The sequence below is a fragment of the Astatotilapia calliptera genome, chromosome 22, assembly GCF_900246225.1.
Source record: "Astatotilapia calliptera chromosome 22, fAstCal1.2, whole genome shotgun sequence".
Lineage (NCBI taxonomy): Eukaryota > Metazoa > Chordata > Actinopteri > Cichliformes > Cichlidae > Astatotilapia > Astatotilapia calliptera.
The window spans coordinates 423,175-448,911 of NC_039322.1; the positions used below are offsets into that span (position 1 = coordinate 423,175).

A 25,737-nucleotide genomic window follows, 5' to 3' on the forward strand; every position below is an offset into this window, starting at 1 on the left:
CTGCTCCTGCTGTTTAAAATGTGAGCTGTATACATGTGCCCTAATCTACTGTTTACATCTGATCTGCCTGCAGACCCAGATGCTGCTTTTTTACTTAGCAAACAGTGACTTAGTGAAAGACGGTGAATGCCACTGCGACGGGCTGGAAATGTGTAAAAGATGAAATGTTTTCAGTCATTTTCTCTCACAGTAAAAACCTTTTCCAGCATGTTTAAAGAGGCTGGAGCATCTGCACAAGTGTGGAGCTCGGAGGAAGCCCAACGTTTCTGCTGCTCTGGAGGTCTAAGGTCGTCGCTGTGACCGTTGGACCCACACCGCTGTGATTTTGTTGATGTTGCTCCACAGCGCCTTTCTGTTGCGGGACTCGGTGAGGCAGACGTTTGCTTTTGAGGTTCCTGACATGAAGGGAGGGACTTGGAACAATGGTTTTGGACTTTGTGAAAGGCAGTCGACTGGTTTTTGTTCCTCCTCGTTATTGACTGGATCATGAGGACTACCACCAGCAGAATGAGGCACTGGATCAAGTGGAAATCAGCTGGATGATCACAGGTTGTTAGATTAGACCTCGCAGTTTTAATGCCTGCTCAACATTTCCACCCAGGTGGGACTTACGTCACAGATTCTGAAGGTGAGTTGTCTGGATCCCAAAAAGTGGATTCTGTTCATTTGGGCGTAACGTTTTCAGTGGGAGAAATGTTCCACCATCATCCAGGTGGTTAACGTTTCCCCAACTTTATAAACCTTCTCTGGATGATTGAGCATCAAGACACCCGGATGATGAACCCCAAGAAGAAGCAAACTCCTTCAACATGACAGTCCAGCAAAGCCGGGTCTGATGCTGATGCAGGAACCAGTAGGACCTGAGGAGAAATGTTAGTCCAGATGAGGAAAGTCTGGAGCTCACAGACCTGCTGAACTGGAACACAAGCAGGAAGTCCACACTTCCTAAACCAGTGATGAATCCTGTCAGCAACAAGAACCAGCGGCAGCAGACAGAGTGGCGGCCCATGAAGAAGAGGCTGGAGGATGTGGCGAGGATGGCTCGGGCCCTAACCGAGCCTGTGAGGTAAAGGCAGCTCAGGACAGACGACGCACAGCTGACCTCAGCTGCAGCCTCATGTCGTTGGAGCAGGTTGGAGCTGGAAGGAGTCCGCCTGAAGTCCGCCTGAAGTCTGCGTTTTACCAGCGTCTTCTTGTTTTTCTTTATTTTTTTCTATTGATTTTTAAAATGTTTGTGAGCAGACAGAAGCTCAGGACTCGACGGCTGATTTGGATCAGAGCATGCTTGATGCTTCGCTCTGGTCCAAATCAATGAGCAACATCAATGGGAATATCTTACCACCTCCACTCACACAAGTGCAGATCCTCCACCCGAAGAAGCCTGAATATCAAAGGTGCGTGTGGAGGCCGAGGCACCTGTGTCTGTGCTGAGCGACTGGGCGGTGGGCCGGAGCAGCTGCCTCGCTCGCAGTAAACAGGAACGCTAACTCCAGCACAATCAAAGCTTATTTCCCCAGACATCAGCAGCCCTCATATCCTGTAATTTGCTGTTTTTCATAAACAGATGAGCAGGAGGAGGAGGCGCTGTGGAGGACAGGCAGACGTGCAGACACACAGATGGATGGACGGAGACGCTGCAGAGGGATTTGCTTTCTAATCCCAGCCCTGCTCGTGTGGATTCTCCTTCACTTTCCTTCTCCTCCACTCGGCTCTAATTATCCTGCAGAGAAACAAACTCAATTTGTCGGACGGAAATTTTAATTGAAGCTTCCTTGTGGTTATGATTTTACGGCCATGAAGAGCACTCCGGAGACGACGGCTTGTTATTATTAGTGATAGCAGTTAGTAGTTTTACGCGCTCACACACTCAGCTTCACAAAACACCCTTTTAATACGTCCATAAAATGAAACCCACTGTGAAGACTTTTCCATGTTTCTCCTTCATCCCTGTCACTGCTGAATCATGATGACAATGCTTCGTCTGCTCCTTTGCTTCATTTCACTTATCAGTGTGATATCAGACAATCCTTCTAGCCCAAAATCTTTTCTGTGGGCATCTGTTCTGTCACTTCCTGTTTTATTTTGAAATCTCTCTCATTTGGTCAGTACTGCTTCCACCCATTGTCTGTTTTCCTGCTTGTGCCACACCTGTGTTCAGAGAGGTGTTCTGCAAAGGAAGTTTTCCACTTCGACCCAAGTGTGCTCAGTGCTGCTGTTTGTTTGTTTCTAAGGTGATGGCTGGATCCATGGAAACATGAAAGCTTCCTGTCCCACAGCCTGATGAAGGAGGCGACAAGTCAGGTCACAGGGAATGAATGTGATTGGTCAATCAGGTGGTCAGGTGTGTTCTGTGTTTGCCGGAGAGTGACAGACGCAGCAGGATCATTTTCTGCAACAGCACGTGATCACGTGTACATGTTGACATGAACATATTCACATGAAAACATGAACATAAACACGTGATCACATGAACACTGGAACACATGCAAAGGTCCAAAGATGCATTATTTATGCATTTATTACAGTCACATGACCTGTGAAGTGCCTGTTTTAATGTGAGCCGCTCAGAGCCTGCAGCAGAGAGCCCGGTTTATCAGAGACAGCTAATAACCACCGTGGCATAGCTGTTATCTCTGCTGGGCTTTTAGGATCCACGGATCCAGCTACGGCAGAGGAAGCCTGGATATTTTGAACCTCCTCTGTAGCCACGCCTCCTGAGAATGAGTGATAAATAAAAAAGCACACACAGCAAATTTCAGGGAGGTCTGTTGATCTTTGTTTTGTCCGACAGAAGAAAAACGTTCTTAAATGATTTATATTTATATCAGTCTTACAAACTCTCCACACTTATCTTCTTTATGGCTGTTGACTGGCCAGAATTTCGACAGGTTGTGTGATGTCATGTGCTATTGTTTCTGGGTGGGGGGGTTGTATAACAAGATATTTTTCAAAATAAAAGCGGATGATCCCTGCTGTGTTACTTGGTCCATGTTTGTGATTCAGACCTCTGTTATAAATAATGAATGAATAAGACGTACAGTCAGTATTTAACACTCACCATATCTCCCTTCTTTAAATGCTTTTTCAGAAATATTGAATATTTTGATTGTTTGGAAGATGTTTTAATATTAAATGTATTGATGATGCAATTAACAGATCCGAAATAAGACATAAATAATATAAAGTGAAAGTAAAGAACATAAAATAAAGAAAAATAAATACAGAATAGAGGAAGTAGTGCATGTTTCAGGGCTGAGCATACATTTGTACATATATTTATTAGTTTCAGATTTAGCCATTCGTATAGAATAGCCTTTATTGTCATTGTACAGAGTACAACGAAATTGGAGTGCCACTCCCTTGGTGCAAGTTTCAATAATAAATATAAATGTAAAATATAAAAAGTACAAAAAAAACAATCGTAAGTACTCAAACAATAGTATGTACAATATATACGGGATAGCAGCATTAATATGATGACAGTATGAAAAGCAGCATAATATAATGACAGTGACGGTATGGAATAGGTTCAATTGTTTTTGTGCTTATTTACTACGGTGATAGCTCTGGGAAAGAAGCTATCCCTGAATCTGTTTGTCCTGGTTTTATGTGACCTGTACCGTCGGCCTGACGGTAATAGTTCAAACAGTTGGTTGCTGGGGTGAGAGTGGTCCTTGATGATATTGCCAGCTCTGCTGAGGTACCGAGAGTTTGCAGTGACCTCCAGGCTGGGCAGAGAGCAGCCAGTGATCTTCTGGGCTGTGTTGATGACCCTCTGCAGTACTTTCCTGTCTGCAGCTGAGCACCCTGCATACCATGTTGTTATGCCGTACGTTAGGATGCTCTCTATGGTGGCTCTGTAAAATGTCACCAGCAGCCTCTCCTCCAGGTTGTTCCTCCTGAGCACTCTCAGAAAGTGGAGACGCTGCTGGGCCTTTTTAACCACCGCTGTAGTATTTGCAGTCCAGGAGAGGTCATCAGATATCTGCACGCCCAGAAACCTCATGGAGTGTACCCTCTCCACACAGCTCCCGTGAATGTAAAGTGGGGCCGGGTCTGCTCTGCCCTTCCTGAAGTCCAAGATAAGTTCTTTAGTTTTTGTGGTGTTCAGTTGGAGGTTGTTAACTGAACACCACTCAGTCAGTCTGTTGACCTCATCTCTGTAGTCCGACTCCTCCCCCCTTGAGATGAGTCCAACCACTGTGGTGTCATCCGCGAACTTTATGATGGTGTTTGAGAGATGGGTAGGGGAGCAGTCGGATGTGTAGAGCGTAAACAGGAGGGGACTCAAAACACATCCTTGTGGAGACCCGGTGCTGAGTGTGATGGTGCTGGACCGGTGGGGGCCGAGTCTGACAGACTGTGGTCTATTTGTCAGGAAGTCCTTGATCCAGAGGCAGATGGGGGTGGAGAGTCCCAGGTGAGACAGTTTCTGGACCAGGATCTCCGGGATGATATGATTGAATGCTGAGCTGAAGTCCAGGAAGAGCATTCTCACATAGCTTCCTCGGTGCTCCAGGTGACTCAGCGCAGTGTGGAGCGCTATGGTGATAGCGTCCTCGGTGGAACGATTTTTCCTGTAGGCAAATTGGTGGGGGTCCAGAGTGGGAGGCAGACCGGCCCTGATGTGCTGACAGACCAGTCTCTCAAAGCACTTCATCACTACAGGCGTAAGTGCAACAGGCCTGTAGTCATTTGGGCTGGCCACAGCTGTCTTCTTGGCGATGGGGATGATGGTGGAGGTTTTGAGGTAGGGCGGGACGTGTTTGATGACAAGGAAAGGTTGAAGATTTTAGTGAAGACTCCGGTCAGTTCGTCAGCACATGCTCTGAGAACCTTTCCATGTATTCCATCAGGACCTGCCGCCTTCCTGGGATTCACTGACCTTAGAACACACCTCACTTGATGCTCCCTAAGTGTTAGTGTGCCAGTGCTGGGGGCGGGTGGAAGTGGTGTGGCAGCTGAGGGCTTGGTCGTCTCAAAGCGGGCGAAGAAACGGTTTAGATCCTCAGCCAGTGAGGCATCAGTCCTAGATGTTGCCTGGTTATTGCTTCTGTAGTTGGTATATTTTGCCTGTTTATGTTATTGTATTTTGCACAACTCTGTTGCTTGTGAAGCTCGCACACAAGAATTTCACTCGCATGTGCTGTACCAATGTACCTGCACATGTGATGTGACAATAAAAGTGATTTGATTTAATTTGATTTGAGCAACCAGAACCGCTAACACAGGGACTTTAAATTGGGAGGGGGCGGGGCCAGCGGTTGCAGCCCCGCTCCGTGATAGGCTGCAGTAGTCGATTATGCTAATCAGAGGGCGTGGCCGTTTGCCGGAGACGCTGGCTGCTCGGAGACGGCTCATTGTGTCGGTTGGACCCGGACTTGCAGTAGTGCGTGCGCCCGCGCCGTGTGGTGGATTTACGGTGTAGCGGCGGAGCTGCGGGTTCAGCGGCCGGGAAGAAGCAGCAGGAGGTCGGCGTGGATTACTGCAAAGAACTCGGAGGTGAGCCGCCGCTTCTTCTTCTGGGGTTTAACGCTGGGCGCACGGGGTGCGCGTGCGTGCTTGCTTGTCCGGTACCTACTGTCTGTGGGCGCACGCGCAGCAGGGAAGGGGACGCTCCTGTGCGTGCGACCGTGCTGCTGCTTTGATTGCCCGCCGTCAATCAGGCGGACGGAACGAGCACGCGCGGCGCGCACCCTCGGACCCTCGTTAACTCCAGTCACCTTCTCGCGCGAGCTCCAACTTCAGCTCCGCGCGGGGCTGGGTGTGCGCGTGTTTCCCGAACCTGCGCCGCAGGAGCGGAGCGCGTGCGTTCGGGTGGGCGTCTTTGTCCTCCTTATTTAAGGGCGCACACACCGCTGCGCGTGCGCTGGCGCGTGTGAGAGAGTTCCGGTCGTCGTGTGGTGCGCAGCGGGAGCCGCGCAGGTGACTTTGAGCCGATCAGTCCGATCACATGATCGATAGCTGCTGTCATCGATACTGTGTGTGTGTGTGAGAGAGAGAGACTGTGTGTGTGTGTGTGTGTGTGAGAGAGAGAGAGAGAGAGAGAGACTGTGTGTGTGTGTGTGTGTGTGTGTGTGAGAGAGAGAGAGAGAGAGAGAGACTGTGTGTGTGTGTGTGTGTGTGTGTGAGAGAGAGAGAGACTGTGTGTGTGTGTGTGTGAGAGAGAGAGAGACTGTGTGTGTGTGTGTGTGTGTGTGTGTGTGAGAGAGAGAGACTGTGTGTGTGTGTGTGTGTGTGTGAGAGAGAGAGACTGTGTGTGTGTGTGTGTGTGTGTGTGAGAGAGAGAGAGACTGTGTGTGTGTGTGTGTGTGAGAGAGAGAGAGACTGTGTGTGTGTGTGTGTGTGAGAGAGAGAGAGACTGTGTGTGTGTGTGTGTGAGAGAGAGAGACTGTGTGTGTGTGTGTGTGTGTGTGTGTGAGAGAGAGAGAGACTGTGTGTGTGTGTGTGTGTGAGAGAGAGAGAGACTGTGTGTGTGTGTGTGTGTGAGAGAGAGAGACTGTGTGTGTGTGTGTGTGTGTGTGTGTGTGTGTGTGTGTGTGTGTGTGTGTGTGTGTGTGTGTGTGTGTGCGCGTGGGGTCTGGTTGAAGGTTTTTGTGGATCCAGATGATCAATATTAATCATCAGTGATGGTCAGTGAGGTGGTGGAATAGAAAAGCCTTTGTTGTCACTGTACTGATGTATTGATCTGAGTCAGTGAGATGTGATCGATGTGATCGATACTTTGTTGCTTCCTGTGATAAACAGAGTAAATCTGAAATAAATTGAATCTATTTCATTGTTTTAATTCTTGGCTTTACTTTCCTGATGTTTACTTTTTTTTATTAATGATTCATTTAGAATTTAAATGGTTTATTTTTATTCCTGAGTTTCAGTATTTTAACTATGATTCATTATTTTTCTGCTTGTTTTTGTATTTTTTGTCATATTTTTGTTTTAATACATTTATCTGCACCTTTTTACTGTTTCTATTTGTCGGATTTGTGACAAATCTCTGCAGGTGAATTTAATCCCTGAAACTTTCAACCTGTGCTTTGAAGCTCTGCTGCATGTTCATGCGTTACCTACAGCAGGTGTCATTTGGCCACGCCCCTCAGAGACCATAAATCCTCTCCCTTTGAGGCAGACAAGCATTTTAATATACGCTGTGGGGCCAAAAGTACCTGTCCAGGTGTAACTGGGTTGTTCAGGGGAGCGCTGTTCCACAAGATGCGGTGTGTGTTTGTGTGTGCGTGGCTTCCAGATGTGTGCAGACCTGGAGGAGGCTGTTCTGTCTGTGGCTCACCTGTCTCACTCCTGCAGTCACAGGTAAAGTCACCATGCAGGTGTGATGAACGTAGAGAGCAGCTGATGCACTGCTGGCACCTCTGCTGGACGTCAGAAGAACTGCAGCTCAGTGACATATTTGTTGTCATCTGCTTGCTTAGATAATTTTTTTCTGTAATGAATCAAGCCCCGCCCCCTGGAAATCCTCCTGTGTGGCGCTGAGAAAGTGACGTCCTCTGATCAGACGTTTCGGGGATTTAAGGAGGAATTCTCAGGGTCAGTTGTCTGAAGGTTGTCCGTGAAATATCAAAATGAAACTCGCCGTTGCTCCTTGACGAGCGGCGTCCCGCCTGTAAATGGCTGATTATGATGCACAGAATCAGTAAAGTGGGCGTGGATAGATTTTGGCAGAAGGCGAGCGTGTCGGAGCCTCAGCAATCATGGCAGCGTTCACCGGTGCTGTGGTGGCTCGCGTTAGGGTTAATGAGCTAATCATAACGTAACGAGTTGATTATCTCTGCCATGAAGGGTGCGAACGCCGTGGCGGCCTGTGCGTCTGACGGCGGCTTCTTGATGTGACTTTAAACCCAGTCACAGCTGCTGCTGATGGCAGAGTTTCACCTGCTGCAGACAGCAGCTGGCCACGCCCCCAAAAACACTCATCCAGGATTAAGAACGGAGGCACGCTGACCTCACCCCGACCCGACTCTGAGCGGGTTGGCTGTGGTTTTGCCTGTGAGCGTTGAGGTCAAAGGTCACATTTTCTTTGCTAAAGAAAGAAAGCGAGGAGAGTTACAGCAGCCGGCTGTGTGTGGCCACGATGAGTTTCTAAAACGTGTCACAGACGCTGCTTCAGAGTCGGGGCGTGTTTGGTTTCTACTCCAGGGACGGCCGGTCTCTGAGAGACGCTCACAGGTGGATTTGGGCCTGTTTATCTCAGAGCTGCATCACCTTCAGCAAGGCGCAGCTTGTAGGTGTGGCGGTGTGTTTCAGAGCGCAGGTTTGCAGGGGAATTCCACCTTAAATGCTTCAAACGGCGATCTGCGGGGCTTCCACCACATGACCTCTGAAACAATAAATGCACTCGCTGCCAGGTCGGCATTCTGACTTTTCCCTTTGCACAGCATGCAGGGCGGCTGAAGCTGGAGCTGGAGGGAACGTGATGATGATGTCATCGTTTATTGTCTGTATTTTATTTCCACCTTTAAGCAAAGAAGCAAAGACGTGTTCCTTAAAAAGTCAGCTGACCTGACTCTGCAGAGGCTGTGGGCACTGCCATGGATGTGATGTCAGGTGTGACGGCGCGCTGTATTGAAAACGCGTCGTGGGAGTTCATCTTCAGGCTTCGGGTCCAAGGGTTTCATCGCTCACGCTCTGCGGCCTGAGCGCTCCGTGCAGCGCGTGCAGCCGGCTGTTCTTTAACGACATCACACAAACCGGCGTGTGCTCCGACTCACACAGGACGATCCTTCCTCTCTTCCTGCCCTCCTTCTTCCTCTCTCCTTCCTCCCTCTGACCTCCTTCAACCTCATTAGCAGAGAAACTCCTCCAGGTTACATCAGACACACACACACACACACACACACACACACACACACACACACACACACACACACACACACACACACCTCCTCTCCTCTCCTCCCTCCTCTCCACCATCCTCCCTCCTCTCCTCCATCCTGCCCTCTCCTCCCTCCCCTCCTGCCCCCTCTCCTCCCTCCCCTCCTGCCCCCTCTCCTCCCTCCTCTCCTCTCCTCCCTCCTCTCCTCCATCCTGCCTCCTATCCTCCCTCCTCTCCTCCCTCCCCTCCTGCTTCCCCTCCTCCCATCCCTCCTCCATCCCCTTCTGCCTCCCCAATTGCTTCTCCTCCTCCCACCCCTCCTCCCATCTCTCCTCCATCCCCTCCTGCCTCCTCTCCTCCATCCTGCCCCCTCTCCTCCCTCCTCTCCTCTCCTCCCTCCTCCATCCTCCCTCCTCTCCTCCATCCTGCCCCCTCTCCTCCCTCCTCTCCTCCCTCCTCTCCCTCTCCTCCCTCCTCTCCTCCATCCTGCCTCCTATCCTCCCTCCTCTCCTCCCTCCTCTCCTCCCTCCCCTCCTCCCATCCCTCCTGCCTCCCCTCCCCCATCTCTCCTCCATCCCCTTCTGCCTCCCCCCCCTCCTCCCTCCACTCGTGTCGCGGTCCTTGTTACATGATGTAGACTATGATGTAACACCCTGAAAGCCTGCACAGGAAGTTGAGGGAGGGTCGAGCGTGTCGTCAGTTGAAGTTAAACATGGAGTGGTGTTTGCGCAGCAGGGTGGAGGCGATGCCCTTCATCGCTGTGCTGTACTTCCTGAGCATGTCTTCTGCTGCTGAGTGCTGATTGGGCAGGACGTGCTCTCTCGATGGCGCCCGGCTCTGCTGTCTCCGCCAGAAACTTCATGAAAACTTCAAGTTTTCCAGAGAGCTGCTTTCACTGTGGCCGAGAGCGCCCCCTGTGGCACAGGAAGTCTGCAGCTGTGGACGCTGTTATGTGATTGTGGTCTCAGAAATGTGGAAGCCACTCTCAGAATCTAGTGGTTTATTCCCCATGACCACAGGTGGAGGTAGGGCGGGGCTATATCATACCGTTCACGGTAACACCGGTGTCATGTTGGGTAATGATAGGAAAATGAAATATTGCGATAGAATATGGGTAAAACGCGCATGCGCAGTGCCTTTGTTTTCATACGCACATGGAGGCGACGCAGAACGAGAAGAGCGAAAGTGGATCGTTGAATGAAACAGATGAACCTGAACTGGTTTGTAAAAATGCTGCAGCTTCACTGGTGTGGAACTGGTTTAGCTTTCGACCCTCAGATACACAACAAAGCACTATTTCTGGTAGCGCATGCTAGCGGGCCGTCGTTATTACCGTGTTGTTTGGAAAATACGGCGCACTTAAAATCATCCTTTGATTTTTCTGAAAGTCGATAGAGCCCCTTATAATCCCGTGTGCCTTATGTATCCTCGCGGAGTGATACGTGCTGTGCTTCAACATAATGTTACCGTGTTGTGTGTGTTTAACCTCTTTTTAAGTTTTGTGGATGTTATACATGGTTATGCTGAGGATGTGTCGGCCAGTTTCCACTGGAAACGCCTTTTGGTTAAACTGTCAGCGAGGAGTTTGCACTGTTACATTTTTATATTTATTTTAATGCACATAAGAAACAGCTGCTTGTTTAAGTTAAAATACATTGATGTTTTGTTTTTGCACTAATAAAGTTGTGGAGTTGTAAAGTATTTTGTCTCGTGTCAGTTACATCGTTATCGCAAATTTTCCAATGTATATGGTGATAAATATTTTTGGTCGTCGCCCTGTTCTAGGTATGTGCAGCGGATGCTGTGAGTGCGCGTGTTGGCTGCGTATCAGACGCTGACCAAGCGTCATTCTGTAGCACGTCCTCAGAATTGTCTCGTTCTCTGCGGGTCTGAGCCCGGGTCGCGATGTCCGGCTCCGGGTCGCGATGTCCGGCTCCGGGTCGTGTGTGTGTTTTTGTGTTCTGTCTATCTGTGCTCTCACACACCTCCTTCCCCTGCTTCTCCTCCTACTTATGTTATTGTACTGGTTCTGCTCGCCTGCACAGACCCCTCCCCCTCGCTCAGGTTGCGGGTAAATTGAACCTCAGAGATGAAGACAGATGAAATTTCTTTGGAGTGAGCGGCGGCCGACCTCAGCGCGTGTCCCGCTGCTTCTCTGTGATTTCGTTTGTCTGACCTTTACGTGCGGCGGGGGAGATCAGGAGACCATAAAGAAGGAGATGAAGACAGCGGCGGTCCGCGGGAGCCAATGACAGCCTGTTTCTGACAGCTTCATGCTTCCTGTGCGTTTCCTCTGATGCTTCAGCCAGACTGCAGAAGGAGATTTAAAGGTTCGCTCACGCAGGCTCAAAGTTTCAGGTGACATTAGTTATAACAGTAGGATATTTATTTCCTGTTTCCAGAGAGACCTAGCAAAAGTCGGTCATGTGACACACTCGAGAGCGGACGCTAATGATCCCAGGTTTTTGCTTTTTGGGGTTTCTGCTGATGGAAAATCAGCGTTTTTCCTTTCTGTCCATCAGAGGCACAGGCCACACCCACCTGTGCTCACACAGACTCTGTCCATACTTGGCCCAGGTGTGGTCACGCTCCAGGAAACCCTGAAACGCTGCCGTGCATGTGCAGTTCTTATTTGTTTTACTGCAGAACAGCGACGGTGTCCTCGGATGAAAGTTTGGGCCTGTCTGTCTTTTTCATGGAGTTCTGTGATGTCACTGAACAGGAAGCAGTCACAGGAGTGGCGAGGGTAGCGATGGCTCCTCAGCTGCGCTTCGCTTTCAGAGGCGGATAGTTTGAGCTGTATCAGCAGCTCCCTCACATCAGAGAACCCGATCACAGCGGCTGTGTTACTTAATCTGCAGCTGTCGGCGCATGCGCCTCGGCAATGGCGGCATGTTGTAATTCACTGCTGAGCGACCGTGGCGTCCTCCGGCACGTTTCCTCTGGTTGTCCTGAGAGGCCAAACGCACTGCAACTTAAAGAAAAACGCCACAGAAGGTAAATAAAGCACAACAGAAGCGTTTCTGAGGAGACATTAACGTGACGGACCAGGGCCTAACAGTAAACAGGCGATAGCAAACATGCATCTGCGGTTACATGAGTGACAAAAACACACCTCCGAGTCTGTAGCTGTGTCCCAAAACGTCGGCTGCATCCTCCCGAGGCCGCATTTGAAGGCCGATTACGTCACATCGACGCGACGAAGGCTGGCACAATTCGTCGGCTCCTTCAAATGCGTCCTTCATTTCCCCGGATTTGAAGGATGGGTCGGGTGTGTCCTTCGCGGCCCACCATATTCCAGAATTCATAGCACGGCCCAGCCAAACTCCAGTTTCCAACAATGGCGGCCGCTACTAAGTTTTAAAATTACTCTTATTATTCTTTCTGGGTCACAAAATAAACCTTTAACATATTTTCAGGCGAGAATCTGTGTAAACTTCAAATATCTGCTCGGTTTATCGCATATTTGCAAAAGTGCGCCGACGTTTTCGGAGACGTCTGTGACCCACCAGCTCAATAGCGAGCCGGGGGGTTCAAGGGTCACTCGAGCCGGCGAGAGCAGCGGACCCCCCCGGCTTCATCGTTTTCAGACGGTTTGGCTCACATCAAAGTTATTAGTTTATTAGATTAAATTAAACTTTATTAATCCATCGAGTGGGTTCCTCCGGGATCACACAGCTGAATAAACGTCAGAGTGTGAGACGGTGAAGAGTTTACTCCAGTGTCCTGTTATATTTTAGACAGCAAGGAGCAGACGGCGAGTTTAGTAAACCCCACCGACACAGCGGTGACGCAGATCTGAAGGCGAGACCGTCACATTTCACAGCCTCACACTTCCGGCCTTCTCGGTCTTCGAAGGACCCGGCCAACGTAGACCGCGAAGGCGGGTCCTCCGAAGGATGCATCCGACATTTTGGGACACAGCTTGTGTGACCCCTACAGCTGGTCCGTCCCGTTATTGTGTCCCCAGAAACAGCTCCGTTCTGTTTTGGGCTTTTGCAGCGTTTTTGTCTTTGTTTCCTTAAACGTGGGTTTAAGGCCACCGTAGATTCCAGCTGTCGATGACGACTCTGCTGTGGAGGAAAAACAGTTTCCTCTCAAAGTGAAGGAATTTGAAGCACCCGAGGTCAGAGCCGCCACCGCGCTCTGAAGGAACGCCATCGGCATCTGTTTCCACGTTTTCTTGGCTCACCGTTCACAGTGAGGGGCGTAGGAGGCTCCGAAAGCAGGAAACCATCAGGCTGACGTGTGTGTGTGTGTGTGTGTGTGTGTGTGTGTGTGTGTGTGTGTGTGTGTGTGTGTGTGTGTGTGTGTGTGTGTGTGTGTGTGTGTTGGCTGACCTCCAGGCTACCAGGATCTACCCGCTGCCAGGCATGTGCAGGATGGCTGCAGTGTGTTTCACACTCCAGCTGTGTGTGCTTCTTTGTGTGTCTCTGAGTGTGTATGTGTGTGTGTTAGGTGGCCTTTCATTGGTCGCCTCCGTTTGATCCAGCAGATTCATCCGGTGACCTTTTCCCCGTCATTCAGACTGCACAAAACACAAAGACACACACACACACACACATGCGCACACAGAACAATGGGTGGATTAGCCCAGTTTTTGGTAATGCTGTGTTAATAGGCAGCAGATTACCTGGTTTTGCTGCAGGAAACAGAGACGTGTTTGTTCACGGGTAATGAGGCTTTCAGTTCAAACACTGAGACGGTCTTTATGTTTTATCAGCTGACCTCAGGTCAGCTTGTAACGACCCAAAACACAGAAGAATATCTGTGCCGTGTAAATAAAACATCATGTGAACAAGTGTAATATCAGAGTGCGATTGATGGAGTGATGTCGCATGTTTATGTGTCCAACAATCACGTCTGATGGCGAGGACGTCAGCGCCCAATGATCATTTAGCATCTAAAAACACAGCGCTAGTCTAATCAGGCTACCACTTGGTGAGGAGATGCTAGCGGCCGGTGAAACCCACACTTCAACACAAGACTCCGCCCAGCACTGGCAGAGCGCTCGCCATGAGACAGGAAGAGGAAACGTTATAATCTTATTAACAAAAGATGAACGCGCCACACAACTTTGCAGGCAGGAGACGTGTTTCCGTGTTTATCCTGCTGCACAGTCACAGCGTCGCTGACCGAAATCGGGCTCTGGCTGCAGGACTGGAGTCTGCATGCACTGGATCATCACTCTGGGTTCTCGGCTAGCTTAGCGTGCAGATCACCAAAGAACCTTTGTAAGGACATAACTTAGTACAGTTACTGTTACTGCCTTCCTGAAAAATGTAATGTTTTTACAGTAATTTGTTACTTTGTTGCACCCAGTGCTTGTTTCAGTGAAAGGATGGAGACGATGTTCTTTGTGTTTGCATGAATAAATGATTCATAGATTCAATGAATTCATTTCATTAGTATTCGTTTGTTTTCCATCACCATAAATTTTCCTGGTATGAGTTTGAGGCTGCAGCAGTTTGGTTTTTAGTTCCTCTCCGTTTTTCTCAGCGGAGCCATGAGTGAGTGGCGTCCTGTCGATCTGCTGTGATCAGTAATCGTTAATATTAATTAACCTACGGACGCAGAAGCATGTTTTGTCCCAGGGCACTGACCTGAAGCCTGTTCTCTACATTTGTTTCTGTTTCCTTTACTGCTGGGTTGGAGCGTGAGGTCAGGTGAGGTTGGGTGAAGCTAAACGGACAGAGAGCAGACACAGCGAGCAGCTTTGGAGCGAGTCGGCGCTCGCTGTTTTCAGAGTCGTTCTGAAGCGGCGCTGAAACACTGTTTATGAATTTATCCGGCTTAGAGCAGCTCTCTCCGCCCGGCTGCATCATCACACACACACACACAGGCTGAAGGTGAGCGGTCAGATTTAAAGCTGCTGCATGTGCAGGGTGCATGAACCCGCTGCAGTATCAGGATCTGTATCAGGCACCAGCTGTGACAGATGTGGCGGTTTCCCTGCTGGAAGATTTACACTTATTAACCCGGCGAGGCTGCAGAGAGAGAGCGAGCGTGAAGCGCTCCGGATTAGACCCGGCCTGTGTGAAACACTGCAGCACACCAGCACTTTACCCATAAGCAGCACTAAAGCAGAGAGGAATTATGGGAACTTTTTCTATCACGTATGATTTTGAAGAGTCCTTTAGTGTGAGTGTGGACTGCTGTCACACTCCCGGATGTGTGATGTGCTTCCGTGAAGCTATTCCTGCACATGAACTTCTCCCAGAGCTCCCACTGCTGGGAATACTCCCCGTGATCGAGGCAGGAGGTTACCTGCGCCGGGGCACTGGCTGATGGCGAGGAGGACGTGAGCGTGCGTGTGAGTAACAGCACAGGACTGTAACGAGCTGTGTGGGGCTCAGCACCGACACCGACAGGTCGGTGGTTGGAGCATCTCCGCGCTCGATGGCGTCCTCCTCGCGTGGTGCTTTTGTTGCTTGTGGAGGAAATCACTTCCTGTGTGTGTTCTGATTAGCGTTCTGTGGGATCGTTGGCTTTTGTCTGTTTGATGTGCAGCCAGCAGGACGTCTTTTTCCCGGGAAACCTGGTGCAGAACAAACAGAAGTGGGAGCGCTCCGGCTGATTCCTCCCACCGAACGCCGGCAAACAAATCACAATCAAATCTGACTGCAGAGTTTGCATGACGCAGGGACTTGAGCGCACTCCCCGTGGCTGCGCGTCACCGCTGCAGGATCTGCTCTTTCATTATTTTCTGCCGTCCTCCCCTCATTTCTCTCCTCCTTTAATTTTCTCCCTCGCCGCCTCGTGCTCCGTCTGAACTCGTCTCTCTTTTCGGCTCATTTGCTCAGACCTGTCGGCTGTCGCCACCCATAACTCACCTCCCGTGCTCGCCGCTCGGAGGCTCAGTGCTCACATCTCTTTTATTTCCACGACGGCTGCGGCAGACCTCCACGCTCCCTCTGCTGATCCCGGCATCGCATCCATCCACATCTGGACCTCTCGCTGCCTCCGGAGGCCCGGAGCAGCCAGAGATGTGAGAGAGTCACTAATGTGGCCCCGAGTTAGATCATCCCGCTAACGGAGGGTCTTCATCAGGATAATGGACTCATCTCCTCTCTCACTGTCAGTAAAGCTCACGTCTATTCATATATGTCCAAGAGTTCTTCCGCTGATGCTCGTTTTCCTGAGGATCCATTTGAGTGAAAGTCCAAAGTCTGCGTGTCGACGCTCGGATTCACCAACAGGAAGTGTCAGATCCCACGCTGCTCCTCTTTCCTGTGCTGAAGCTGTCTCAGCATCCAGGATTACTGAGGGCGGGTGTTATCAGCCTGTGCTGCAGAGGACTGCTGACTGCTGCGGTCGTCTCTGCTGCTTGTGTCAGAGGTGAAAGGTCACCGCAGCAGAGACTGAGCATAAAGGCAGGACAGCTGACATGTGACCTCATTTACATGGACGATATCAGCTAAACAAACACACATTCCGAAGTTACTACTATGAATTACAGTTATGAGTTGTAATTGTCAGAGAGGGTCAAAGGTCACATTCCGGCGGCACTGATATTGTATCCTGCTGTTTTAGCCGTGGTCCTGCTGCTCCCAGTGGTCACTCGTGGCATTGCAAAAAACCCAACAAACTCACCTGAAGGTAACACCTGTGGACCGCAGACAGCACTGAGCATGTGCAGAAGGCCACAGTGCAGGTGTTGAGCGCTCAGCTCCAGGTGAACTGGTGGTTTTTATGTTAACTGGTCAGATTGGTTTCCATATTCTTCTCCGTTTGAGCTTCACGTGTATCTACAGCCAGTCAGACGCCTGCTCCTGTCGGACTCTCGGCTTTATTGGACTCACCTTTCCAGGTGGAACCAGGTCTGGGAACGCCCCGGCTTCCTGCTCCTCCTGCTTCTCTGGTTGGTTCTCTGCTGGAGGGTGTAGCTCGTTTAGAGGCTTGGTGGTTGGATGATGTTGTTGGTCCTTTGTGTGTGCAGGTTTTTCTGAAGCAGTTTTCATGTCTTTGCTTTTTCCGAGTGTCCCACAGTGCTTCCAGGTATGTCCCGGCTCAGGTATGGAAAGGTGGATGAATGAGACGGAGTTCACGGAAAACATAAAACTGGAGCAAATCTGATCCGGCTGTGTTGTTAGAGGAGTGTGAGTCAGAGATATCCTGACTGGAGCAGGGATCGAGCCCTCCTCTCTCTCTGGACCTGAACCCTCCGGCCGGCTGTGGTCAGATCTGCCGGTGTCCAGGTCTCAGGGACACCTGCGCCCCTCCCACAATGCACCTGGATGAAGACGAAAGGCCTGACCGCCTCCTCTCTCCCACTGTGTCTCAGCAGATCAGGATTAGTCAGGACTACATCTGGATCTGGACTTCTACTACCTGGATTTGGGCCTTTCTGTGCTCTGATTGGCTCTGCCGAGAAGCTGCTCGTGATTGGACCACCTGAATTCGAGGTAAGTTAACCTGTGTGTACTAATGTCTTTAATGAAGCTGCTGCTGGAGCTGCACAGGGACATGCAGGGTGTTACTGTGTGTGTGTCATTAATAACATGATCAGCTGATAGTCACACAGGAGTGTGTGGAGCTTTAATCTCGCTGACTCTTGCCAGATGACCTCTGACCTGTGACATCACATGAATACAGACGTGTCCTGTCATACGTGTACTCCTGTGGTCCTTGTGAGGTCTTCCGTGCGTTGCAGGAAATAAAACTGCAGTCATGGTCAGAAACAACTTTCATTTATGCCATTGTGTTGACCTCTGACCTCTGACCTCTGCATACACAGAAACAGGCTTAAAGAACCGAGTACAGGAAGTAGTCTGTTCCCTTGAAGAGAGATACATGCTGCAGATTTGACTTTGTTTTACTGAACCTGTGTGTGTGTGTGTGTGTGTGTGTGTGTGTGTGTGTGTGTGTGTGTGTGTGTGTGTGTGTGTGTGTGTGTGTGTGTGTGTGTGTGTGTGTGTGTGTGACGATAACAAACCGCTGTAAGAATTAATGAGTAAACACTGGAGGATGTGCAGAGTAAATGTGCCTCAGGGTGTGTGTGTGTTTGCCTCGAGGCAGTGCAGAGATCCCACGGGAAAACTGGAGGTTAAAGGCCTGCTTGAACTTGAAAACACACACACACACACACACACACACACAGATGAGATAGTACTCTAAAGAAGCTGATAAGGCCTCGACATGCCTCAGATAATAAATCCGCACACAGTCACAGTGTGAGCGAGGAAATCTGCTCGGAGCTGCTGATGGATGAGGGCTGAGATATCCGAGTGAAACGTCTGGAAGTTCGTTCGAAGGATGTTTGTGGAACACAAGAACTCGTTTTTTCCACTGAGCTGCAGTCTGGACGTTGTTATCAAAGTCGGAATTTCTTTGGAAAGCAAAGCTGCGACTGACAGTCGGGATATTTGAAGAGATCCAAGCGCGGTGAGGAAGTTGGGCTTTTTTTTTGGATGTTTCTCGACGGTTTTTGTGCAAAGGTTCAAATTTTAAGACGCACTGTTTAAAAGTGTCCAAATGTTTGTAGACAGCTGTTCCACTGACGTAAAACCAGGATTTGTGGGGACCTGATAGGAAAATATAAAAGTTTGATGTGTGAAGTCGATCAGCGGCGTTTTGATCTCGTGCTCACGCCGTCAGGTTTGTGTGTGCGGCTGCATAAATCTCTGAAAGGGTTTGTTCAGTGTCGGTCGGCGAGGACAGCGCTGCTTCACACGGGAGCGTTTGTGAAACTACAGAAACTCATCGGCTCATTCACAAAAATGTCATTCAAGACAGTTTTTTAAAAAGCATTTTGTGGGGACGTTTGAGTGAAGCGGTGAGGTTGGAAAATGTGGATGGTGGGGACATTTGGATTGTGCCACACAATAAGAAGTTAACCCTAACCTGTGGTGATGAGTCCTGCAGGTTTCCACGTCACAGCGACACAGACGCGGGGCCGATTCATGGCTTCATTGTTATGGCGGTGCTCGGGGTCTTTGACCCGAACCCCACGCTCCTCTCAGACAGACGCTGTGACGGGGAAATGTTTGTGTTTGACGGAGCAGATGATGGCTCGCTGCAGCGCTGCGTTCGTTTGCAGAACTCACTCCTAAAGAGCCGTGCAGGGACCGGAAGCCAAGCTGACCCGCCAATAAGACAGTTTGGAGTTTGTTTTTTGCCAAATTTTGGTTTTACTGACAGCTTAAAGTCTCACTTTGCATGCTGCCACATAAAAACACTCCTCTGCAACCAAAACACCAAATGCTGCTTCGCTTCCCTCCTCTTCCTCCTCCTCTTCCTGGTGTCAGTGCGATGGAGTAACTGATGCCAAGCAGCTCCTTCATCTGACAGGTCACAGAACGCTCAGCAATCACTGATGGAATCGGTTTCACACCGCCCTCCTACGGGGGTGCTGGGACGCGTTTTGTCACATGTTAATTCCTGACGTCCGGCGTTGAGCCCGGCAGACTTGACGTTTCTGCTGCAGTGAAGCTGGAAACGCTTGATCAAGAGAAGCTTCGACTGAGACTTTTGTTGATTAATGAGCCGGGACGTCTCAGCCGAAAGCACTCGATCATGGAAGAATGGGAACTGGCTAATACCTGGACCACCCAGGAAGTAATCCCCACTCACGCCAATTATTACTTATTGATGTTTTGGGCCCAATGAGAACCCCAGTCTCATCACCCCAGAGGTGATAAGTGACCGTGACACGGAGCAGACTTAACCAATCACTGCACAGTATGCAGTCAGCATTTATCTGATGGAGCCAATCCCAAACAACATATGGCTCTGTTTACGTTTGTGCTCCGATCCCAACAGGAGGAACGACCGGTTAGCTTCAGTCTGTGGAGATCGATCATCGATTACAGAGAGGAGGTGTGTCCGTGTGTGTGTGTGTGTGTGTGTACTCGTTGTACTGATGTTTCGGTGACACCGTTCCCAGTAATGTGAGTTATTGCTGACACAGAGGACGTCAGCATAGGAATCTCGGAGCGAGTCTCAGGAAGTCTTCCTCCCATACTTCTACCTTTCTGCTGCTGGCAGATAAAGGCTCCTCTCTCTGCTCAGGGATTAAGGCCAGCAGCGATTATCTGATCTTTGTCTTGCTGAGGGCCTGAGACTCCCAGCCCCCAATCACAACAGCACTGACAGTGCTCTCAAAGCCTGGCTCGACTCGCGGTGCTGAGGAAATGACCCAGTTAGAGCGAAATGTTGGGGGTCAGCTGACTGGGAACGCCGGCTCCAGGATGACTGTGTCAGCAGGAAAATCTCCAGTTATGATGGATGATGGTCCCTTCCCCTCCTTCACTCATGAATTCGATCTGTTTCTCAGCGTGTTTTATGTTAGTCAGGATTTCTGTGATTACGTGGTGACCTCTGACCTTTGACCCCTGACCTCCTGTGAAGTAAGGTTTTGCTTTTGTTTGTGTTTTTGTTTCATTTTGATAAGCCAGCTCATGAAGTCTGTTTCCTGCTGGTTTGAGGCAATAAAACTGTTGCTGTGGACGTGTCCTCGATTGTGGGACTTTGAATGGCTGCAAGATTAATCCTGTGTGTGTGTGAGCAGGTGGTGGTGGTGGTGTTGTTGGGGGTGGGGCTGCATGTCTGTCTTTGGATTAAATGTAAAAAGATTGGACCTCCTCCTCGGTCCCTCCTGTCTTTATCTGCCTGGCTGGAAAAAGGCTCTAAACCTCATGACCCCTCGTGCCTCCGATGGTGTATGACTGTGTCTGTCCTTACCAGGGTCACGTGGCTACAGCCTTCCTGCTGTCAGTCATGGCCCCTGAGCACCAGGCAGGCATGCCTGGTGGTTGGTGCTCCACTGAGGAGGTAGAAGGCCAGCAGCAGCTGGTTATACCAGGTTATTCTTCAAGCAAGCTTTAATTGTCACATACACAATCATACAGAGTACAACATGTAGTAAATGGCCTGCATTTGTATAGAGGCGCTTTACACTACATTCAGTCATCCACCCCATAGTAGTGAAATGCTTGTGTCCGAGCTGCGGACAGGCTGGAGGCCATTTTAGGACTTGGTTTTAGCATGGGGGGTCTAGCCAGGCCCCTTACTGAATCCAGTAAGGGTCTGCGCTCCAAAGGTGTGTAGTCTTACCACTACAGCTTCTTCCTCAGGACACAGAGGAAGTGCAGCTGCTGGGCCTTCGTTACCAGGGGGATGGTGTTGTGGGTCAATTCATTTCAGTGTTATTTATACAGCGTCAAATCACAACAACAGTCGCCTCAAGGCGCTTTATATTGTTTCATTTCATTTATTTATTTATTTCACACTTGGTCAACAGTTTCCACAGTTAGTTCTTTCAGACAAACCAACCACACTGTCTGTCAGTAAAGCAACCATGTGTGAAAAGCAGCAGGAAGAAGAAAATATTCGTATTAAACCCCGCCCCCTCTCTACAATCCAACTTATATTGCAAGTGGGCACCAAAAGTCAAGGAACAAACTAACATTAACATTTATCTCCGGTCCTAACAACACATTTACAATCAGAATATACCACTCCACATAGTAACAAGGAGAAAAGATGAGTAAATAAAATAAATGAGGCAAAAAAATAATGGATCCTTTTTCAATTAACTCCAATTTCATTCACATTCTTCATATTGAGTTATTGTTTTATACATGTAACACTTTTTAAAACTATGTAAATTTATGCAATTCTGTAAATTATAATGAAGACACTTCCACAGTCGTACCCGTAACCGTTGGCCTCATTAATCTTTGTGTAGTTCTAGCTAGCTGATGCTTAAAATAAAATTTCCCCCCGAACACATTAAAAATACTCTTTGTAACTTAGAAGGCAAAATATTACTTTTAGCCTTAAACATAATTAATAGTGTCCGTAGTTTCACTAAATCTCCTAATTTTAATAATTTGGATTTTATAAATAATTTATTTGTATGTTCTCTATATTTAACATTATGAATCATTCGTATCACTTTCTTCTGTAATAAGTTTAGAGGTTTTGTAGTATTCTCATATGTATTCCCCCAAACTTCGACACAGTAACTTAAAGTATGAGAAGAACAATGAAAAATATAAAATGCGCATTGTTTTGTGGTCTAATGAATCTCTTACATTTCCCAAAATATAAATGTTTTTAACCAAATCGTTCAAATTCTCTCCAGAGCAATAAAAATTTGTGTCATCTGCAAATAAAATAAATACCTTTTTGGAACGCTGGTTGCCGGTGTCTCTAGCTTCACATGTCTGAGAACAGAATCGCCAATTACCAGAGTTTGACCCCCGGCGGGTGTGTCGCCGAGTGGGGAAAAACGGTTAGACACATGAACGGGTTGGTTGTGTACCTGGGGCTTCTGTTTAGGACTATGCTTCCTCGTCACCATCACCCAGCCGCCCTCTTTCCCCAGCTACAGGGGCCTGGCTAGCTATGGGTGAATGAAGGGTGCGAAGCCGAGTCTCCAGTTCATGGATGGAGACAGGTTCCACCTGTTCTCCAATTATAATGAGAGAGTTGTGGACCTGTCTGTGTCTCCTGAAGTCCTTTGTGAGTTCCTTTGTTTTCAGGACGTTCAGCTTCAGGTTATTTTCTGAGCACCAGCGGGACAAGTTTTCTACCTCCGCCCTGTACACACCACTTCAGTGTACAGGAAGCGCTTGTGTATGAGTGTGAGACCGGTTTGAGACTGGCCCTCTGCAGCCATGAAGCTGGAGCAGACAGTGCTGCGTGTTGTGGGGTAGCACGCCATGGTGTGTGTTTGTGGTGTTTGCGGTGTTGTGTTGCTGTTGTTTTGTGTTGGTGTTTGAGGTGTTGTGTTGTGTTGGTGTTTGCGGTGTTTGAGTTGTTGTGTTGGTGTTTGTGGTGTTTGAGTTGTTGTGTTGGTGTTTGCGGTGTTTGAGTTGTTGTGTTGGTGTTTGCGGTGTTTGAGTTGTTGTGTTGGTGTTTGCGGTGTTTGAGTTGTTGTGTTGGTGTTTGTGGTGTTTGTTGGTGTTTGTGGTGTTTGCGGTGTTGTGTTGCTGTTGTTTTGTGTTGGTGTTTGCGGTGTTTGTGTTGGTGTTTGCGGTGTTTGAGGTGTTGTGTTGTTGTGTTGGTGTTTGCGGTGTTGTGTTGGTGTTTGCGGTGTTTGAGGTGTTGTGTTGTTGTGTTGGTGTTTGCGGTGTTTGAGTTGTTGTGTTGGTGTTTGCGGTGTTTGAGTTGTTGTGTTGGTGTTTGCGGTGTTGTGTTAGTGTTTGCGGTGTTTGTTGGTGTTTGTGGTGTTTGCGGTGTTGTGTTGCTGTTGTTTTGTGTTGGTGTTTGCGGTGTTTGAGGTGTTGTGTTGGTGTTTGCGGTGTTGTGTTGTGTTGGTGTTTGCGGTGTTTGAGTTGTTGTGTTGGTGTTTGCGGTGTTTGAGTTGTTGTGTTGGTGTTTGCGGTGTTTGAGGTGTTGTGTTGGTGTTTGCGGTGTTTGAGTGTTGTGTTGGTGTTTGCGGTGTTGTGTTGTGTTGGTGTTTGCGGTGTTTGAGTTGTTGTGTTGGTGTTTGCGGTGTTTGAGTTGTTGTGTTGTTTGGTTGTGCGGTGTTTGAGTTGTTGTGTTAGTGTTTGTGGTGTTTGAGTTGTTGTGTTGGTGTTTGCGGTGTTGTGTTGGTGTTTGCGGTGTTTGAGTTGTTGTGTTGGTGTTTGCGGTGTTTGAGTTGTTGTGTTGGTGTTTGCGGTGTTGTGTTGGTGTTTGTGGTGTTTGAGTTGTTGTGTTGGTGTTTGTGGTGTTTGCGGTGTTGTGTTGTGTTGGTGTTTGTGGTGTTTGAGTTGTTGTGTTGGTGTTTGCGGTGTTTGAGTTGTTGTGTTGGTGTTTGCGGTGTTGTGTTGCTGTTGTTTTGTGTTGGTGTTTACAATGTTGGTGTTTGCGGTGTTGTGTTGTGTTGGTGTTTGCGGTGTTGTGTTGCTGTTGTTTTGTGTTGGTGTTTGCGATGTTGGTGTTTGCGGTGTTGTGTTGTGTTGGTGTTTGCGGTGTTGTGTTGTGTTGGTGTTTGTGGTGTTTGAGTTGTTGTGTTGGTGTTTGTGGTGTTTGAGTTGTTGTGTTGGTGTTTGAGGTGTTGTGTTGTGTTGGTGTTTGCGGTGTTTGAGTTGTTGTGTTGGTGTTTGGTGTTGGTGTTGTGTTGGTGTTTGGGTGTTTGGTGTTGTGTTGGTGTTTGTGTTTGAGTTGTTGTGTTGGTGTTTGCGGTGTTTGAGTTGTTGTGTTGGTGTTTGCGGTGTTTGAGTTGTTGTGTTGGTGTTTGCGGTGTTGTGTTGTGTTGGTGTTTGCGGTGTTTGAGTTGTTGTGTTGGTGTTTGGTGTTTGAGTTGTTGTGTTGGTGTTTGTGGTGTTTGAGTTGTTTGTGTTGGTGTTTGTGGTGTTTGAGTTGTTGTGTTGGTGTTTGTGGTGTTTGAGTTGTTGTGTTGGTGTTTGTGGTGTTTGCGGTGTTGTGTTGCTGTTGTTTTGTGTTGGTGTTTGCGATGTTGGTGTTTGCGGTGTTGTGTTGTGTTGGTGTTTGCGGTGTTGTGTTGTGTTGGTGTTTGCGGTGTTGTGTTGCTGTTGTTTTGTGTTGGTGTTTGCGATGTTGGTGTTTGCGGTGTTGTGTTGTGTTGGTGTTTGCGGTGTTGTGTTGTGTTGGTGTTTGCGGTGTTGTGTTGTGTTGGTGTTTGCGCTGTTGTTTTGTGTTGGTGTTTGCGATGTTGGTGTTTGAGGTGTTGTGTTGTGTTGGTGTTTGCGGTGTTTGAGTTGTTGTGTTGGTGTTTGTGGTGTTGTGTTTGTGTTGGTGTTTGCGGTGTTGTGTTGCTGTTGTTTTGTGTTGGTGTTTGCGATGTTGGTGTTTGCGGTGTTGTGTTGTGTTGGTGTTTGCGGTGTTGTGTTGGTGTTTGTGGTGTTTGAGTTGTTGTGTTGGTGTTTGTGGTGTTTGAGTTGTTGTGTTGGTGTTTGAGGTGTTGTGTTGTGTTGGTGTTTGCGGTGTTGTGTTGTGTTTGGTGTTTGCGGTGTTGTGTTGCTGTTGTTTTGTGTTGGTGTTTGCGATGTTGGTGTTTGAGGTGTTGTGTTGTGTTGGTGTTTGCGGTGTTTGAGTTGTTGTGTTGGTGTTTGTGGTGTTGTGTTGTGTTGGTGTTTGCGGTGTTTGAGTTGTTGTGTTGGTGTTTGTGGTGTTTGTTGGTGTTTGTGGTGTTTGCGGTGTTGTGTTGCTGTTGTTTTGTGTTGGTGTTTGCGGTGTTGTGTTGCTGTTGTTTTGTGTTGGTGTTTGCGGTGTTGGTGTTTGCGGTGTTGTGTTGTGTTGGTGTTTGAGGTGTGAGGGTGTCTGCACGACTTCAAACTGAAAGTAGAAACAGCAGCGGGCGCTATGGTAACCGCTAACTAAACGTTAGTGTTAGCCGAGGTCGCCGTTTGCACTCGTGTTTCTGGTGTTTGATGATGACGTAAGGTTAACCCTGGCATGTTGTGAGCTGTGACGATCTGAGGAGGTCAAAGGTCATGTCCTTCCTGTCCACTCTGACCTCAGTGTGAGGTCGTCCAGGTTAGAGCCTCACTGTGTAGTCAGTCTCGTCTTTGTTCCCCTCAGTGTTTGTGTTTATTTGTCACTCCTGCACAGTACCTATAATTTCATTGCACCTGTACAGTGACAATAAAGGGCTATTCTATTCTATTCTATTCTATTCTATTCTATTCTATTCTCTTGCAGAGAAGCGGAGGTGTGAAGCTTTCCCCTGAAAGGTTTTGGTGTGTCTCTGCTCTCTGTCCCACTTCGGCCTGTTTTTCCTTCCTAAGGTGTAAATCTGTGTCTCTGTGTTTGACCTGGTTTCCATCACGTGTCTGCTCCGTCACCCTCCGATGAAGCGGGGTGGGGTGCTTGGACGGAGGATGGCGGCTGACCTCCGGGGCTGACTTCTGGCGACTGATCTCTGGCGGCTTGCCTGGAGCCGGCCCACTTTAAACGGGTGCTGTTCATTTGTTTTTTCACCGTGTCCCAAATTTGTGCTTCCTGTCTGACCCAGA

General features: G+C 48.8%; 1 protein-coding gene across 1 annotated transcript in view; it reads left to right on the forward strand.

The window, feature by feature from the left end:
• The first annotated feature begins 5,900 nt into the window (after positions 1–5,900).
• LOC113015379 (semaphorin-6D-like) overlaps positions 5,901–25,737 on the forward strand; it is a 91,359-nt gene continuing 71,522 nt past the window's right edge. The window contains 2 exon segments of the mRNA XM_026157396.1: positions 5,901–5,925; positions 17,115–17,232. The gene's annotated coding sequence lies outside the window, so the exon portion shown is untranslated.